Genomic DNA, 17,666 nt, shown 5'->3' with positions numbered 1-17,666 from the left:
TACCATTTATACCATAGGTATTCAGAGTGAGGGAAGTGTGTCTTGCTCCACACTTGAAAGCTTTCCAGGGCTACTATCACCTATGGAAATGTGTGTCTGTGTACAGAGAGAGACGGGGAGGGAGAGATTGATTGATTTTTAGAGGGGGAGGGGCAGAGGGAGAGGGAGAGAGAGAATCTTAAGCAGACTCCCCACTGAGCTCAGAGCCTGATGCAGGGCTTGATCTCATGACCCTGAGATCCTGACCTAAGTCAAAATCAAGAGTCAGATGCTTAACCAACTGAGCCACCCAGGAGCCCTGAGAGATACTTATTTTAAGGATTTGCTTCAGGCTAATTACTGGGGCTAGCAATTCTGAAGTTTATAGAGCAGGACCGCAGGCTAGCTGGAAATTCAGGAAGAGCTGATGTTGCTGTCTTGAGTCTGAAGTCTGCAGGATGGAAACCCAGGCAGAATTTCTATGTTGCAATCTTGAGGCAGATTGACTTCTTCCAAGAAACCTCAGTCTTAAGGTCTTCAACTGATTGAATGAGGCCCACCTGCAGTGTGGAGGTGATCTGCTTTTCTTAAAGACTGTTGATTGAGTGTTCTGTTTAGGCAACACATATATCAAAGACGGTTGATTGAAATGTTAATCACATCTAAAAAGAATACCTTTACAGCACCATCTAGTCTGGTGTTTGACTAAACAACTGAGTGCCACAGCCTAGCCAAATGGACACATGAAATTAACCATCACAGTGCCAAAAAGCAGACTAGGGTTTTGGTGCATTAGCTCACCGTCTATGGGGCATTGATTTCCTGCCAGTCGTTTTTGCTACAACCTGAGAGGTAAGTATTTTCTTACCTTCGCTGTACATTTCAAAGGGTAAAATGACTTGCACAGCATTCTAACCCCAGTCTTTAAGATTCAAACCCAGCTCAGCGGGAGGACAGAATTTGGATGAGTCCCACCACACTCTGAAAACAAAGCTGCAAAGGTAAATCCTAAAGAAGTTGTACGTAAAGGGTCAGATCTCTGACAAGCCGCCGAGGGACCAGAGTAAATGTCTCAGTCTATTTGTGGTGCTGTCCAACGTGGCAGGCAGCCCCTGGCTGGCCTCAGATGTACGGTGAATGTAATACACACAGGTTTTGGAGACTTTGTATGCAAAAAAAAAAAGGTGATTTAAATAATTGATTACATGTGCAAATGATATTTTGTATTTATTGGATTGAATAAAATACATTACTAAAATGATTCGCACCTATTTATTTTGATTTAAAAAAATGTAACTTTGGGAAAGTTTTGCTTTGCCTACGAGACGTGCATTTGCGGCTTGCATACTTCCGTTGGAAGGGCTGGTCTAGCCTCTTCTAAACTATTAGGCGGGGACTGTGGCCCCCTTGCTCGTAATTGTCTCTTCCGGGTTGTGCCTTCATGCCTAGACATAGTAAATATTTGGTGAAGAGGGTGGGATGCCCTGGAGTTCCCAGAGGGCATCTGTGGGCTCATTGACAGATAAAGGAGAGGGTGGCGGAGGAGGAAGTGATGACCACGAGGTGGCGCCAGATCCCCATTTTAGGAGCAGGGAGGAGGGACGTTTTTCTCAGGGGAGGCATGGTACCAGCGGGTGTTACGCTGCCAGATGAACGAAGGTGCTTTTTTTTGTCTTAACACCTTCCTTTAGCTTTTGGTACCTTCTTCCCACTGGATGGCTGGAGTTAGGGCTTAGGGACTCCATTTGTGTGGGTCCATGACAAGGGACCCTCTCCCTAGACACAGGGGCAACTGCAGCCCTGAGAAGGGGGAGTGAAGCCCAGAGAGGGACAGCGACCTGCCCAAGATCACACAGTCTGCCAGGTGCTCTGAGCCTCAACCTTTTCACTTGTCCTGTTGTCTTACTGCCTTGGTCCTATGAGCCTGGGCTATTGATTCAGTCTAATAAACACTTAATAAATCATTCTTGAGCATGCATCGTCACTGGGCTGGGCAGGAGGAGGGGCTGAGTCCGTAGACACAGTCCATCCTTAAAAGCAATCTAGCAGGGGTGACAGAGGTCCCCCCACCCCAGCCCTTTCTATAAGAACACTTCTCGGGCATTCACAACTACGTGGAGGCAGGTGCTGTCATTATTCCTGCCATATCCCACACGTGGCTAAATTCTCCATCTCTAGAATCCATCCACCTGGATTTAAATCCTGGCCCTGCCCCTTGTTAGCTGAGGAGACCTTGGACAAGTCGTTTTGCATGAGTCTTGGTTTTCTCAACTGTGAAATCGGGGTCACCACGGCACCCACTTCCCAGGTTGTTGCGAGCTGGAAACGAGAGGATACATAAAAAGGACCAGGCACGTCGAAAGTGCTCGATCCATCTTGCTTGCGGTTTTAGTGGGCATCATGCAAGGGCCCTGCTGCCCGGTGCTCCAGCAAAGCCACCCGCTGAGCACCGTGGAGGGAATGCACAGGCCCGGGGTGGGTTCCCTGGAAGCAGATCCTGCCATAGACATTCAGGGCAAGTTGTTTATTTGACAGGCTGTCCCAGGAAGCACCAGTAGGGGAGTGAGCAATTGAAGCAAGAAAGGTTAGGGAGTCAATAGGGAGAGGGGTGCTAAATTTACTGGTGTAGGCAACTGCAGTTTTCAGGGCGGGAGGTGGGGGTAGTCTCTGGGAGGGAGCTTGGAGCATGAACTCCCAGTTGTCCCCGAGAGGGGTGATGGAGCTGGGGTGTTTGTCGGTGGAGGGCCGCACCTGGGTGGGGGTGGGATGATTCCTGAGCATTCCTGGCCTGTGGTCTGCGGTAGAGAGAGCCTTCTGCCAGGTGAAGAGATACAGGTGCTCTTGGGAGGTGGGCTGGGAAACACAGCCACTGCTTCCCAAAGGAGGGAAATTTAAATCAAGCTAAGGAAAGAGGGGAAGGCCTTCGGGAAGAGGTGGCTCTGGATTTCACCTCCGAGGGATGGGCAAGAGTTTGACGAGGGCATTACTGGCGGGAGACAGGGCACAGCCAAGGAAGGTGGGTGTAGAGGCTCAGTGAGTGAGGGTACACGGTGGGGAGATGTTTAGGGGGGCAGGGCCAAGAAAAGGCTGGGGCCAGGCCATGGAGCCTTTGAGTGCCGGGCCAGAGAGCCTTCGGGCTGGATTCCTCGGGCACTAGGGAGCCATGGAAGGTAGGATCTCTGGCTGTTGATGAGAGTGGGCAGGAGGGATTCCTAAGAGCAGATGGGAGGCTGTGCTGGGGCTCCGCTGGGACAGTGGGACTGAGCTTAGAGAGAGGCATACTGGAGGTTAAAGAACTTTCTGGAGACAGGTCCTAGAAATCTTGGAGCCTGGAGCCCTTTCTGTCCCTCCCAGGGGCAGAAACCTTAGGTGAGTTCCTTTCTGTGGGCCGGAGCCCCGCTGTGCCATACGCCCACCTTCCAGCAGGAGGCGTCATGGGTACAGAAACTCTCTACCTCTTAGCGCTCATAAACGGAAGAAAGAAGGGCCCCCTCCTCTCTGCTCTGAGTGAGTGAATTCCACGGGTTCTTTAGGGGAGGGCTTGAGACCTAACAACACACAGCCAGCAGCCTGGATTTAAACCCACGCGCCACGTTTATCTCCCTGTGTCTTTCTCTTTCTATTCTCCCATTCGTGAAATGTACGCGATGAAAGTGTCTTCTCCAGATGATTGTTACAAGGATGAAATGAAATAAAGCATATTAAAGCCCTTGGCACATAGTGCTCAGAAATTGGTGGGTAAGTTCTGGAAACAGCCACTAGCCATGAGGGCTGAAGTCAAGTGACAGGAGAGGTCCAGAGACCAGGACCTTGCCCCCGGATGCTAGGTCCCCTGTGTGGTTGGCGGACACCAAAGTCACCGGGGAAGGGGGAGTGGGTGACCTGATTGTCATTTCCACAGCTAATGCTACCTGAGTGTCACTGTGAGTTCTTGGTACCCTTGAGGTGGCTTTTCTGCCTAGAGAAGATCATTCGGTCTCCTTTGGTTTTCCAAAATTAACAATTTCTTACAGTTATAAATTCAATAACTGCATTTCAGCGTTTGAGTTCAGAATAAAAATCCCTCATGAATAGAGCAACTTTAAAAATAAGTTTTTAAGACGATCATTTAAAAGTGATGAATGTTTACGATCTTGGTTAAACATGTGTAAACACTTTAACGGAATGTATAAATTTAATATATTCAATTTATGTTTAAAATACTTCACTTGCCTTAATGACAAACAAAACTTTCTCAAGCACTTAAATAGTTCTTAGAAATCTAATAATTTATGTTAATAAATATGGTGAATTTGAATTCTCAGAACTACTCTGATGCTGTTGACAAACTTGGATAGATTTCAATTAAAAAATCGTAAGTCTAAATCAATCAATGATTCATTTGTGCATTTTCAATTAGAACCAGAAGACTAATCTGTTACACCCATGGAGAATATTCTTTTAAATATGATACTCAAAATTCTAAACACGCACCCACCCATTATTTCTTGACGTCACTGTGTAACTGCTATATGTTTGATTCTCCTAAATACTTTTTTAAAAATTTTATTTTATTTATTTATCAGACAGAGATCACAGGTAGGCAGACAGGCAGGCAAAGAGAGAGGAAGGGAAGCAGGCTCCCCGCTGAGCAGAGAGCCTGATGCGGGGCCTGATGCGGGGCTCGATCCCAGGACCCTGGGGATCACGACCAGAGCGGAAGGCAGAGGCTTTAACCCACTGAGCCACCCAGGCACCCCTCTTAAATACCTTTGTACTCAATTCTTATCAAGCTTAAGAAAAGTGGTTCACGAAGGCTACGATTTTGCCACTCCAAGCAAATGTTGAGGTTAACTTCCCAAGCCATTTTGGGGTTATCTCCTCTAAGATTTCCTAATAGCTACAGAAACCGCAGGCTTCGATGCAGATTTTTGCCCATGACCTTGATGGGACATGAGTCCTATGTATGTCACTTGGACAAGATTTCCCATCTCCTGGAAGGGAGTGGTTCTGTAGCTTGGCTCCTACGGGTTCCACCTGTGGATTCCCTGTTTCTCAAGTCATATTTGAGGTTAAGTGTTTGGGTTTGGGTTTTGGTTCAACTGGATTTACTGCTTGAATCTCTGAACCCTGTTCAAGGACTTCCTTTTGGAGCCACCCTGTTACAGATACTTAAATGACACCCAACTGAATCTTTCTGACTTTGTTTGGTTCCTAGGGACAATTCTAAGGCATTTATAGTGACAACTTGAGAATTGACAACTCAATTCTTTTTTTTTTAAAAATATTTTATTTATTTATTTGACAGACAGAGATCACAAGCAGGCAGAGAGGCAGGCAGAGAGAGAGGAGGAAGCAGGCTCCCTGCTGAGCAAAGAGCCCAATGTGGGGCTCGATCCCAGGACCCTGAGATCATGACCTGAGCCAAAGGCAGAGGCTTTAACCCACTGAGCCACCCAGGCGCCCTGACAACTCAATTCTTAAGCTGGAGCTTAAAAAACTTGCATGCAGCTGAAGAAACGGGGTGTGGGTCGGGTTGGGGGGCAGAGGAGGAGCCTGGGGTGGGGCTTCCTCTTCATTCTGGTCTCAGCCTCTCTGGCCAAAACCCCCCAGCCCCCATCACGGTCTATGGTGCCGATCACCCTTTCTTATTTTCCTCAGATGATTCGTCCCTGGCTGAAGATATCTTGTGCAAGCAAATAAAAACACAAGCCACCCAGTTAAATTTGAATTTCAGATGAACAATGGATAATGATCCCAGGTTCCAAACATTGCATGAGGCATTGCAAACTATTTGTTGTTTATCTGAAATTCAAATTCACCTGGGCACCCTGTAGTTCATCTAGCAAGCCCCCCCTACGTAACTGTGTTGATAATCGCCAGTCCTATACCCTCTCCCCAGCTAAAACTGTAAGCCTGTGAAGGTTCAATCTCTCTGTCTTGCTCCCTGCTGTACTCCTGGTGCCCAGCACAGGACCTGACTCACACCACCCCCTTTTTTGGGAGGTTGCCCTTGGTGATCTCTTGAGCAATCAGATCGAGCCTCCAGCCTGAGTTCAACACCAGGTTTTCTTCCTGGGGCCACCTGGGCCCAGCTGGGTTCATCCTAGACAATTTTTAAAAAAGAGTTTATTTATTTATTTGTCAGAGAGAGAGACAGAGACAGAGAGAGAGCATAATCGGGGGGAGGGGCAGAGGCAGAGAGAGAAGCGGGCTCCCTGCTGAGCAAGGAGCCCAATGGGGGACTCCATCCCAGGACCCCAGGATCACGACCTGAGCCAAAGGCAGATGCTTAACCATCTGAGCCACCCAGGTGTCCAATCCTAGGCAAATCTTTTAAGTATGTTGTTCCAGTGTCTTGTGATGGAATGTGGAGCTGGGGGTGTCAGCGTTTCCTGCTGTTCCCCATGGTTGAAAGCCTGGCCCAGGGGCCTCTGAGGTGATTCTGAGCCCTGGTGTCGTACCTGCTTCACCAATCCGAGGCCAGTAGATGGTCACCCACAGTGAAGCCACTCACTAGTCCCACCTGTTACCTTCCCAGTGCCTGCTATGTGTGCCTGAGAGAGAACAAGGGTCCCACGTGTGGCCTGCAGGAATGTGCTCTGCTGGGCCTGGTGGGGACCTTTCTGCCCTTACAGGCCCTTGCGGCTCCAAGGAGGGGTCCTGGGGTCCCCATGTGGTGCTGCGCTGCATGGAGCCACCCTCACTCCAGCCAGGGAGGGGTCAAAGCCTCAGCCTCTGCCCCCATGAGCCAGACTGCAAGAGCCAAGATGAGTCGACCCTCCCACTTGGGCCCAGACCTGCACATGTGTGCACTCAAACAAGCACATAAGCTTATCCTGCTTTGATCCCATGGACCCTGTAAGGGTCAGCTCCCCAGAAGGCTTCCTGGGACCCAGCCCCCTCTTGGAAGGCATGCCTCACCCTGAGGGGCAGTGAGGGGCTGGGAAGTCTGCCCCATCCCTGGCAGTGAGCCCCTGGTGTTCAGGGACCTCTAATTCATCTCTGTGCCTGGCGCCTGGCATAGGGGTCAGAAGTCTCAGTAACCATTTACCGAATGGTACGAGCAGAGTCCCGACACAGCAACAAAATTAAGCATCGAGCCCTGCTTCATGCCAGGCACTGAGTGCTCTCACTAAGCTTAGGAGGTGGGGACTACCATTACCCTCACGTTCCTGAAGGGGAAACTGAGGCACAGAGCTTCAGTGATGACAGTGGTGAATTCATTTGAGCCCTGTGAGCCTGACAACAGTGAAGGTTAACCCTTCTACATAACTCCCCTTATCCACATGACTTAGTTAAGGCTCCTAGATGTCCCCTGGCCTTTGGTTTCCAAACTCCCATTCTTTACTGGATAAATGATTAGCTGGACTGCTTGTCGCCATGGATCCATCAGAACACGGTGCTGATTAACCAAGCTCCTTTCCTTCCTCCCTGCGTGTCTGGTCCACCCTCAGCACAGGCCAGCTACAGCACCCCCCCCCCACCCCACCCCCACCCCCCGCCCCGGGTTTAGTTTGCCGTAACTTGTCCAAGCTCACACGGCCAGCAAGGAGCCGAGCAGGGTTCCATCCAGGCTTTCTGCTCTCAGAGCTGAGTTCCAGATGCTCTACTAACTGGCCTGTTGTGCGCCTGCGCGCTCCAGGCCTCCGCAACTACCCGCAGACATACCTGCGGAACATGTGCCTCCATCGCCCTTCTCGTGCACGCGGGCTCACGCATGCGCTCATCCTCCCGCGGGGGTACCTCCCCCAGGTGCACGCGCGCACACTCAACTCTTCCCATATGCCACCCCTCCCATCCCGCGCGCACAGCAGTCCAGTTCTCTGTGGCGGGAAAGGAAGGTGAGTCTGTGGGAAAGCTGGTAGCGGGTTTGGCTGCGAGCCTTGCACCCCGCATCCCTCCGCCGCCTGCTGGGATCTCCTGCTCCCAACCCCACACCCAGAGTTCTCCCAGCTTCCCCCCCTGCCCCCCGCCCCAGGCTGCTGGCGCTGCTGTTGTCCGCGGGGTGTGAGTCAGGCCCCTGCAGGGAGGGAGTGCGAGGGGGTTGGCGGATCCTGGAGCTGGTTCATGGAGCTGGGGTGACGTGGGCCCCAGCACCCAGGATCTGGCTGTCAGATGGAGAAGGAAGGCTTGAGGGCCCCACACGGAGGCGTGGCTCCCTGTCTCTCCCATCTGAGAGGAGCCTCGGTTCCGGAGAGGGGAAGCCCAGGGCGCTGCCCTTCCTTCTGTTTTTGAATCTTCCGCGGCTGCCTGCGGGCTGGATGGCCGTGGACAAGTTACTTAACCTCTCTGAGCTTCAGTGTTTTTGCCTGTTACACGAGGACAAAGAGGACAATTAAACAGGAGGAGCTAACACTTACTATGTGCCAGACACCGGGCCAGGAGATTAGAGAGGTTAATTTGATCTTCTCAGTAAGCTGCCAGGATAGATTTTAGGTCAAAGCATGAGAAATTGCAATTTTTACAGGTCAGAAACAGTCAAATGCTGACAGATGTGTTTAGTATAGCCTGATATTATCCTCCCTGTGTTACAGATGAGGAAAGGAGACTCAGAGAGGGGACAATTCCTGCCCAAGATCACACTGCCATGGAACAGCACAGCCGGGATTCGGACCTAGGCCCACCTGGTTCCTCTCTTAAATGTCACTGCTGGGCCTTGATGAGGACCAAACCAGCTCAGGGTAAGTGCTCAGCAGGGCACCAGGCACACAGCAAGTGCTCAATAAATGCACTGTTTCTTTTTTTTTTTTTTTTCATCTCCAACTTTTATTTATTTATTTATTTATTTATTTATTTTTCATCTTGAACTTTTAAACTGGAAGCAGAGGAGTACTTTCATTTTTTTTTACTCTGTATACTTTTTAAAAAATTTTTAAGTGGGGAAAAGAAATTAGGAACAAAGATTAAAAAGTGCATAAGCAAATTCTGTGAAGTGGCCAAAACCCTTCCACTCTTCTTAGTCACCTGATCTGACACACTGATCTCCCACCCCTGCCTATACTCCCTACCAGAAGCTGCAGTGCAAGAGGATTCCTAAAGATGTAGACCAGCTGTAGAAATTTAAATGCGCTGCGCTTTAGGCTTGAGGGTTCCTAGTTTTAATGCATTTCTTTTTTTTTTTTTTTCAGTAAATCTGTATTTTTTTTTTTTTCAGCGTAACAGTATTCATTGCTTTTTCACCACACCCAGTGCTCCATGCAATCTGTGCCCTCCCTAATACCCACCACCTGGTTCCCCCACCCTCCCACCCCGCCCCTTCAAAACCCTCAGGTTGTTTTTCAGAGTCCATAGTCTCTCATGGTTCACTTCCCCTTCCAATTTCCCTCAACTCCCTTCTCCTCTCCATCTACCCTTGTCCTCTATATTATTTGTTATGCTCCACCAATAAGTGAAACCATATGATACTTGACTTTCTCTATTTGACTTATTTCACTCAACATAATCTCTTCCAGTCCTGTCCATGTTGCTACAAAAGTTGGGTATTCGTCCTTTCTGATGGAGGCATAATACTCCATAGTGTATATGGACCACATCTTCCTTATCCATTCATCCATTGAAGGGCATCTTGGTTCTTTCCACAGTTTGGCGACCGTGGCCATTGCTGCTATAAACATTGGGGTACAGATGGCCCTTCTTTTCACTACATCTGTATCTTTGGGGTAAATACCCAGCAGTGCAATTGCAGGGTCATAGGGAAGATCTATTTTTAATTTCCTGAGGAATCTCCACACTGTTCTCCAAAGTGGCTGCACCAGTTTGCATTCCCACCAACAGTGTAAGAGGGTTCCCCTTTCTCCACATCCTCTCCAACACACGTTGTTTCCTGTCTTGCAAATGCACTGTTTCTTGTTCCTGGGGTGACTTCTCAGTTATAATCTCATCCGGCTTGATGATTGACTCCCCCATTCCTACCCCAGCCCCTCCCTCTGACCTGTCACTCACTCCAGTGCTGGGGTGAAATCATGGGCTGGCCTCACCCACACCACACTTGACCCTTGTCCTTCATCATCATCCAAATGCTTTCAGGCAAAGGCAGACCATCTTCTCTCAGGGAGTCTTCCCGGATGGGCACCTCCCTGCCAGGCGCACACTCCCTTTCTTCCTGGGCTCAGGTTCAACAGCCGCGTTCAACTGGTTCTGCGTTTGCCCACAGAGGCCATGTGCCTGCCGTGCTCAGTGGGGCTCTGGAGCCTGAGTGTCCCCCACCCCCACCCCCCGCCCCCGAGATCACCAACTAATGTCATGCGTGGGGCCCTGGGCTAAGTGTTCTCTTAATTTGTTCCCATAACAACGCTTCCAGAGGGAGAACTTTTATTCTATTCTATTTTGCTGATGTTGAGACTGAGGCTTTCAGAATTAAAGTGACTTTCAGGCTTGAGGTGAACCTGAGGGTTGTGACCTCTGCTCAGGGGAATGAAGGGACACATCCTGGTGGAGGTGATGTTTGGGGAGGCTCTTGATCCGGGGCTGGCCTGTCCACAGGCAGGGGTAGGGAGATGAGAAGAGAGGAGAAGATGAGCCAGGTGGAGGAGACCATGTGAGCAAGGCTTGAAGACATGAGCAGCTCTGGGTGTTTTCAGAGAGCAAATGGGGGAGAGAGTGGTAAGCAGGGTGGGTTGTGGGGGCTCACAGCGTGGCTGGACAGTGAGACCCTGGGACCGAGATCAGGCAGAAGGAGGAAGGTTGCTGGGGTTGGGAAGGGATTCATGGCCAAGGTAAGAAGTGGGTCCTGACCACCTAGGAGGTCCCTTCCACCCAGAACACTCTGCTATTTCACTGCCCTAAAAGTCTGCAGTTCTCACATACTTAGGCTAAATGAGTCTACAGGTTTTGTGTTTGTTACTTTGAACAAGTAGCATCCTAAGATTCCCTAATCCTGATGTTTTAATGGTCTAAGGTCATGCGTTTCTTCCATCTAAGCTTCTACGAAAGCAAGAGCTTACAAGGTCGGAGGTTCTAGAATTCACACCTGCTGAATCAGAGCCCTTTGAGTCTCAGATCCCGTGATTTGCAGATTCTATGATTAATTTCAGGAAGGTGCTAAGCATGTAGGTGGGGAAGGCAGGGACAAGGCTGGTGCATAAGCATCAACCCCCTCCTTGAGTGTCAAGTTTCCAAGGGTTGGGTATAGAAGAGGAACCAGGAAATATTTACAGAATGAATGTTTGGGTGAGAAAGGACATGGCCATCTTGGGGGGTGGGGGGCTGGGGTGGTTCTGGGCCAGGTGCAGGGCTGATGGTGGCACCATTAGGAAGAAAGGGTCAAGTGCCTTCGTGGGATGGCCACAGGAAGTTGCAGATAAGGGTTGAGCATTTGAGCTTGTATTTGACATTGGCACGACGACATAGCATGCTATGAAGTCCGATTTGCAGTCCAGCCCCGTGGCTGCTGGGAAGCCAGGGTAAATCCCAAATGGGGGTGGCCCAGCCCTTTTCATAGATGGCCAGCTGGGAAATAGTTTAGGTGCTTTGGACCAAGATATATATTGTTTTCTTTTAGCACAGATACAGTGCCCTTGCATAAGTACAACGCTTTGCCATTAAATTCACTAAGAAAATAATACACATGCTCCCCTGTGCCTTAAAAGTGTGACGTCTGACCATCAACAGATGGAGGGATAAGCATATTGTAGTATAGACATACAAGGGAGTATTATTCAGCCTTGAAAAGGAAGGGAATTCCACTATCTGCTGCAACATGGATGGACCTTGAGGACAGTCATCTAAGTGAAGTAAGCCAGTCACAGAAAGACAAATGCCATATGATTCCACTTCTACGAGGTTCCTAGAGTAGTCAAATCCATAGAGACAGAAAGCAGAATGGTGGTGGCCAGGGGTTCGGGGAGGAAGGCTTGGGGGCTTAGTGTTTAATGGGTGCAGAGGTTCCGTTTGGCAAGACGGAAAGTTTTAGAGACAGAGGTGGTCGCTCTACTGTGTGAACACACTTAGGGCCACTGAACCATACACTTTGAAAAGGGTTAAGATGGTTGAATTTATGTGGGGTACATTTTACCACAATAAAAAAAATTACAACATTCAAAGTCCATGTTTTTGCATGTTTTGACATGATTGGAATGCACTGGTAAAAAAAAAATATATATATAGTGATCTGCATGCTGTCACCTTAGCTGTGTCACTGTGATTTGTCATGCTCTGTGCGGCCATGCACAGTGAGGAGAGTGGCGAGTTTGTCTGTAACTACTGAGCTCAGTGGTTGTGGGGTGAGGGGACCCTGGACAGCGAGTAGGGAGCAGGCACGGTCGTGTTCCACTGGAACTTTATCTATGAACATGGAAACAGAATTTTATTTAGTTTCCACGTGTCATGGAATATTCTCCTTTTGATTTAACCCCCCTCCCCAAATCAATGTTAAAAAATGTTAAAATCATTCTTCGCTCGTGGGCTGTAGGCACATCTGCCTGGGGGGGGCAGATTTGATTCATGAGTTGTAGTCGGTCAGCCTCTGGTCTGAAACATCAGGTTTTGCGATAATTTGGCCAATGGCTTCCTTGGAGAATTGATAATGTGGTGGGTTGACTTTTGATGTGTTTGCTCTGAGTCCGTCATTCTGCCTCCTCGGGTGGGGAAGGATTCAGGCTGCTTGGGCGCCCCTTTGCCTGAGAGATCTCTCTTGGAGGAGAGAGACGCTTGGTGGCCTGAACATCTGGTTAGGATACTGTGGCCCAGGTCAGGTGTCTGGTGGAGAAACTCAGGGGATCGGGTACAGGACAGGGTTTCAAGGCTGTGTCCCAGAGAGGAGCCCCTCCATCATGATGCTCTTGGATATTGGGGCAGGTGTCCTTCACCACTGTGGTAACTTTGGGTCTCTTGGTTCCAATCCCAGTTACCTCCTTGGTGATTCCTATAAAATACATCTAAGGAAAGCAAAATCATTTTTTTTTAAGGTCAAGCCGGAGACATTAGCTTGGCATAGCTTTGGAGAGCCTGAAACCTGATCTCTTCTTGCCTGAGAAGGAGACTGGCAAGTGTTAAAGGCAAGAGTAGTGCCCAGCTGAGACTCTCTCCTTGAGGTGACCAGAAGGAACAAAGAGGACCCTAAAAGGAATTACTTGCTTCAGGGAAGTTTAGTGCTACTTAAAGCTGTGTTCATTTCCCTGTACCTACTGAAAGGTGTCTGGGGGACCATTAGTGGCATTTTTGATACATTGGAGAACAAGAGAGTAAATTACTGGCATGCCTTTAATGTGTTAGTTTCTCCAGGGCTAGGTTACTTGGAGAGCATGATCAGAACAGGAAATGATTCTGTTGGTTCCTTCCCCATGGTTGCTGGTTGAAGGGAGGAGGAGAGATGGGTGGTAGCAGGAGCAGGTTGGGGGAATCTCTGGGTAGGAGGGCTGGAGAAAGGGCTCAAAGGAAGGGGGGCATTGCATCGGCAGAGAAACACTGAGTTTGGGGGATCTGCTGCTTTTACGGCAAGCACAAGGAAGCCGGCTTTGTCCTGGTGTGGGGGGAGTGGTGTTATCCCCTCATCCCTCCAGTTGCTTGCTGCAAACACGAGCCTGAGACATGGCCTGGGTGAGGAGCAGTCAGGACGCGGCCGCTTTGGCAGAACCAGCAAGAAGGCACAGAGATGCGTAGGGCTTGTGGCCAACTTCCTGTCCTAAGAGTGACATGGGTGGGTGCAGATCTCCCTGGGGACGGGAGGAGGGAAGAGGCTTTTTCCACAAGGGAACTTCCTCTTGCTCTGGAGCTATAGGGGCAGTTCAAGTCTGCTTTCTAGGGTAACTTTCACTCCCCCTGCCTTTCAGGATCCAGCTAATTGATGGAGTATCTGCTCCCTGCTGGGCGCTGCACTGACCCTGGCGGTGCACCTGCTCTGTGCAGGGCACTCTGGACCCTGTGAAAGGTCTGAGATCTTACCCTCCCTTTAAGCTAACAGGCCACCTGTTACCGTTTCATGGATGCTGGTAGACGACCTGAGACCCCTACTTTGTGCTGGACCCTGGGATTTGGGAATACTTAGGAGCAGGTTCTGGCCTCAGGGAACTCCAAATGGGAACCCTAATACAGGTTTCAACCCAGCACCTGCTGAAGCAGGAAGTGCCTGCGTTCAAGTGGGAATGAGGGAAGGCTTCCCGGAGGAGGTGGTGTTTGAACTGGGTCCTAAAGGGCAAGCAGGAGTTTGTCAGGCAGAGGATAGAGAAGGGTGTTTCTGGCAGGGGGATGGTGTGTGCACTCTGGAGATGGGAGCAGTCTAGAATGTTCTAAGGAATGGGTCTGGCATGTTGGTCCTGGATCCAGAATCCTGCCCATTTAACCACTTGCTTATTCAGCTCCAGCACCTGTGGGCAGGAGAGAGCACAGAAGAGAGGGTTGGAAGCCCCTGACCTTGAGGACGCCCGCATTCTGCCCAGCACGGGCATGACCTGTTCCAAGGGAGGGGGCAGAGGAGGGAGAAGTGGTTTGGGAACACTTCCCAGAGGGAGTAAGTCATTTTACTTTAAAAAATTATTATTGCATAGACAATGCATGTTTGTTGTAAAAAAAAAAAAAACATACTAAACTATACAAAGTGAAAAAAAGTGAAAGCTTGCCCTCCCTCACAATCCTTCTTCCCAGAGGTAACCACTTTAAGCCATTCCATGTGAATCTTTCTAGAACATTCCTAATGTATGTAACCATATTGTATGAAATTTTTTCCAACAAAAATGGGATCATACTAATATGTATCTTATTCTTCAAATTGCTTTTATGCACAATCATTATTGGCACAACAAATATTTGTTGAACAGCTACTGTATTCCAGGCAGTGTTGGTCTACTCTGGAATGAAAGCAAAGGTCAGGTCAGGCAAGGTCATGGCTCAGGCTGAGCTTACTTTTACAAAGAGGAGAATGACAAGCAACCAAACAAATGTATAAATAATTACAGGGTATTAGAAGTGCTGTAAAGGAAGTAAGCATGATGTTGTCATGGAGAAAGCAGAAGAGACCTATTTACTAGGGTGGTCAGGGAAGGCTTCTCAGAGGAGGCGATGTTTGACGTGAGACTCAGAGGAGGAGCAGGCAGAAGGCCACTGAAAAGCCAGGAAACCAGCTTTAGGCAGAGGGAAGAGAAGCACAAAAATTTATGCCAAAGTGCGTCACCTGAGTCTAATGATGAGGAAACATCAGATAAAATGGAGGGACAGCTTCTGCAAAACCTTCAAGAATGTCATTGTCATGAAATGCAAAGCAAGTCCGAGGAGCTGTTTCAGATGAAAGGGGACTAAAGAGACATGATGACCGGATGCAACAGATGATCTTGGATTTTGTTTTGCTGAAACGGACATTATTTTGACAGTTGGTAAAATCCGCGTAAGGACCATGGATTAGGTAATAGCATTGCATCATGTTAGCTTCCTGATTTTGATAATTATACTGTGGTTATAAGAGAATTCTACACTTGTGGGAAACACATAAACAAATATATATTTATGGCAAAAGGTCATCATGCCTGTAGTTTGGGGAAAAATATATTAAATATAGAAAAATATAGATATTAAATATATAAAACATATCTAAAAATATAGATATTAAATATATAAAACATGTTTTATATATATATAAAACATATAAAATATAGAGAGAAAGGGAGAACATTAATGTAGTAAGATGTTAATATTTGGGGAACCTAATTGATCTAGATGACGGGCATCTGGGAATTCTTTGTATTATTTTTACAGTTTTTCTGTAAATCAGAAATTATGTCAACGAGAAAAGCTGCAGACAAAGTATAGGGTTGATCGTTCTATTCCATTTTATCTATATAATGATAGATATTAAGAAGTTCCCTTCCAAAAAAAAGGCCATACCCTTTATCTTTCTCACCAGTGGTCCCCCCATACCCATGCTAACATTGAGCATTAGTAATCTTTTGAATCTCTGCCATTGTATAGATTGAAAATGTATCTCATTTGCTTCATTGGGCACCCCTTATGCTTGGGGCTGACGTGTTTTTTTCTTTGCGTGCTGCCCATTTTCCTTCTGTGTAAGTAGGGAAGCAAAGGGGGTCTGTGACCAGACCCTGGGCCCCTTTGGAGGAGGAGCAGAGAAGTTGGAGGAAGCCGAGAGAGCATGATGTTGAGGAAACCGGGGAAACAAAGTGCTTTTGGAATTAGGGAGGCCAGGTATGTCCAAGGCTGCTGAGAGGGCCAATAAGATGAGGACAGAGGAGTGGCCCCTGGGGTTGGTGGCCTGGAGGGCACAGTCTCAGTGACATGTTGGGATGGAAGCCTAATCACAGTGGGTGGAGGGGGAATGGGAGGTGATGTTTTGGAGAGACAGACTGTCCCCACACTTTCGGGAATATTGCTAGAAAGGAGAGTGGAGAAATGGGGTGGGAGCTAGAGGGGAGGTAGGAGGGTGACACTCCTTGTGTTTGCTCATGGGGACATCTGCATCCTGTTTTGAGACAGGAGTGGGCAGAGATAACAGGAGTAAGATCCATCAAAAGAGAGGGGACGTTACATTCTCTTTTGGGGACCTCCTCCATTCCCATGGCATACATCCTAGCCAGACACCGGTGCCTCCCAAAGGTAGCTCCTCTCACCCTAACTGCTTCCCTGAGCCCCAGTCGTGACCATCTGCCTGCCTGATTGATATCTGTCCCAGATGGCCAGTGGGCACTCCAGCCCAACTTGGTCAAAGAACTCATGACTTTGGGGCACCTGGGTGGCTCAGTCGGTTAAGCGCCTGACTTTTGATTTTGGCTTAGGTCATGGTCTCAGGGTTGTAGGGTTGTGTCTCGCTCTGTGCTCAGTGGGGAGTCTACTTGGGATTCTCTCTCCCTCTGCCCCCTCCCCTGCTCACTCTTGTGCTCTCTCTAAAAACAAAACAAAACAAGACAAAAAAACAAAAACAAAAAACTTGCCGGGTGCCCAGCTGGCTCAGTTGGTAGATGGTAGAGAGTGTGACTCTTGATCTCGGGGTGGTGGGTTTGAGCCCCACATTGGGTATAGAGATTACTTAGAAAAATAAAATCTTCAAAGAAACAAACTTCTGTCTGAACCAGCTTCTGCTCTTGCCTTCTGCCATTTTTTTCCCTTCTAAGAGAAAGTACCACCATCTTCCCAGTGTTCAAGACAAAACCCTTTGAGGCGTGTCCGGATCCTTTGGTCTCACTGCAGTGCCCTTCTAAGTGGCCCCTCGCTCTATAAAATCTGTGGACTAAGTTTTGGACTTTGTGGAGAATAACTAGGCAGGTGCCATGGACCGTCCTTTGCCAGATGCCCCCGTTAGTAAGTTACACGGAATAAAACTCTGTGTAAATTGTATGGGGTCACCTGCTGTTTTCTGGTCTCAAAGTGCCTTCTCAGTTTGGAGGATACTTTACTGTCCCTCCCACCTTCTAGGAGTGGTATATTCTTGTTGTTCTTCCCTCACTAGATCATTCCAAGAGTGGGTGACCTTGTGTCATTCACCCTGTACCTCCAATGCCTACTACAGTTCCTGACATAAAGTAGTTGCTCAATGAATAATTGTTGAATTGATTTGAAATTAAGTGGTTCACCTCTTCATGATTTTTACCATTTTCTACTGAGTTATTATTTGTTTGTAAGAGCTCTTTGTTTATTAAGGATATTAGCACTCCGTCTTTTGATTTCTTAGAAGGTGTTTGCTGAAAATGGTGCAAAGTTTTCACTGTGGCAGCATGAGCTAGAACTACTTGGATGAACCGCTCCAGCCTCAGAATATACAGAGAAAA

The sequence above is a fragment of the Martes martes genome (genome assembly GCF_963455335.1).
Source record: "Martes martes genome assembly, chromosome: 4".
Classification (NCBI taxonomy): Eukaryota; Metazoa; Chordata; class Mammalia; order Carnivora; family Mustelidae; genus Martes; species Martes martes.
Note: the sequence above shows the minus strand (reverse complement) of the source record.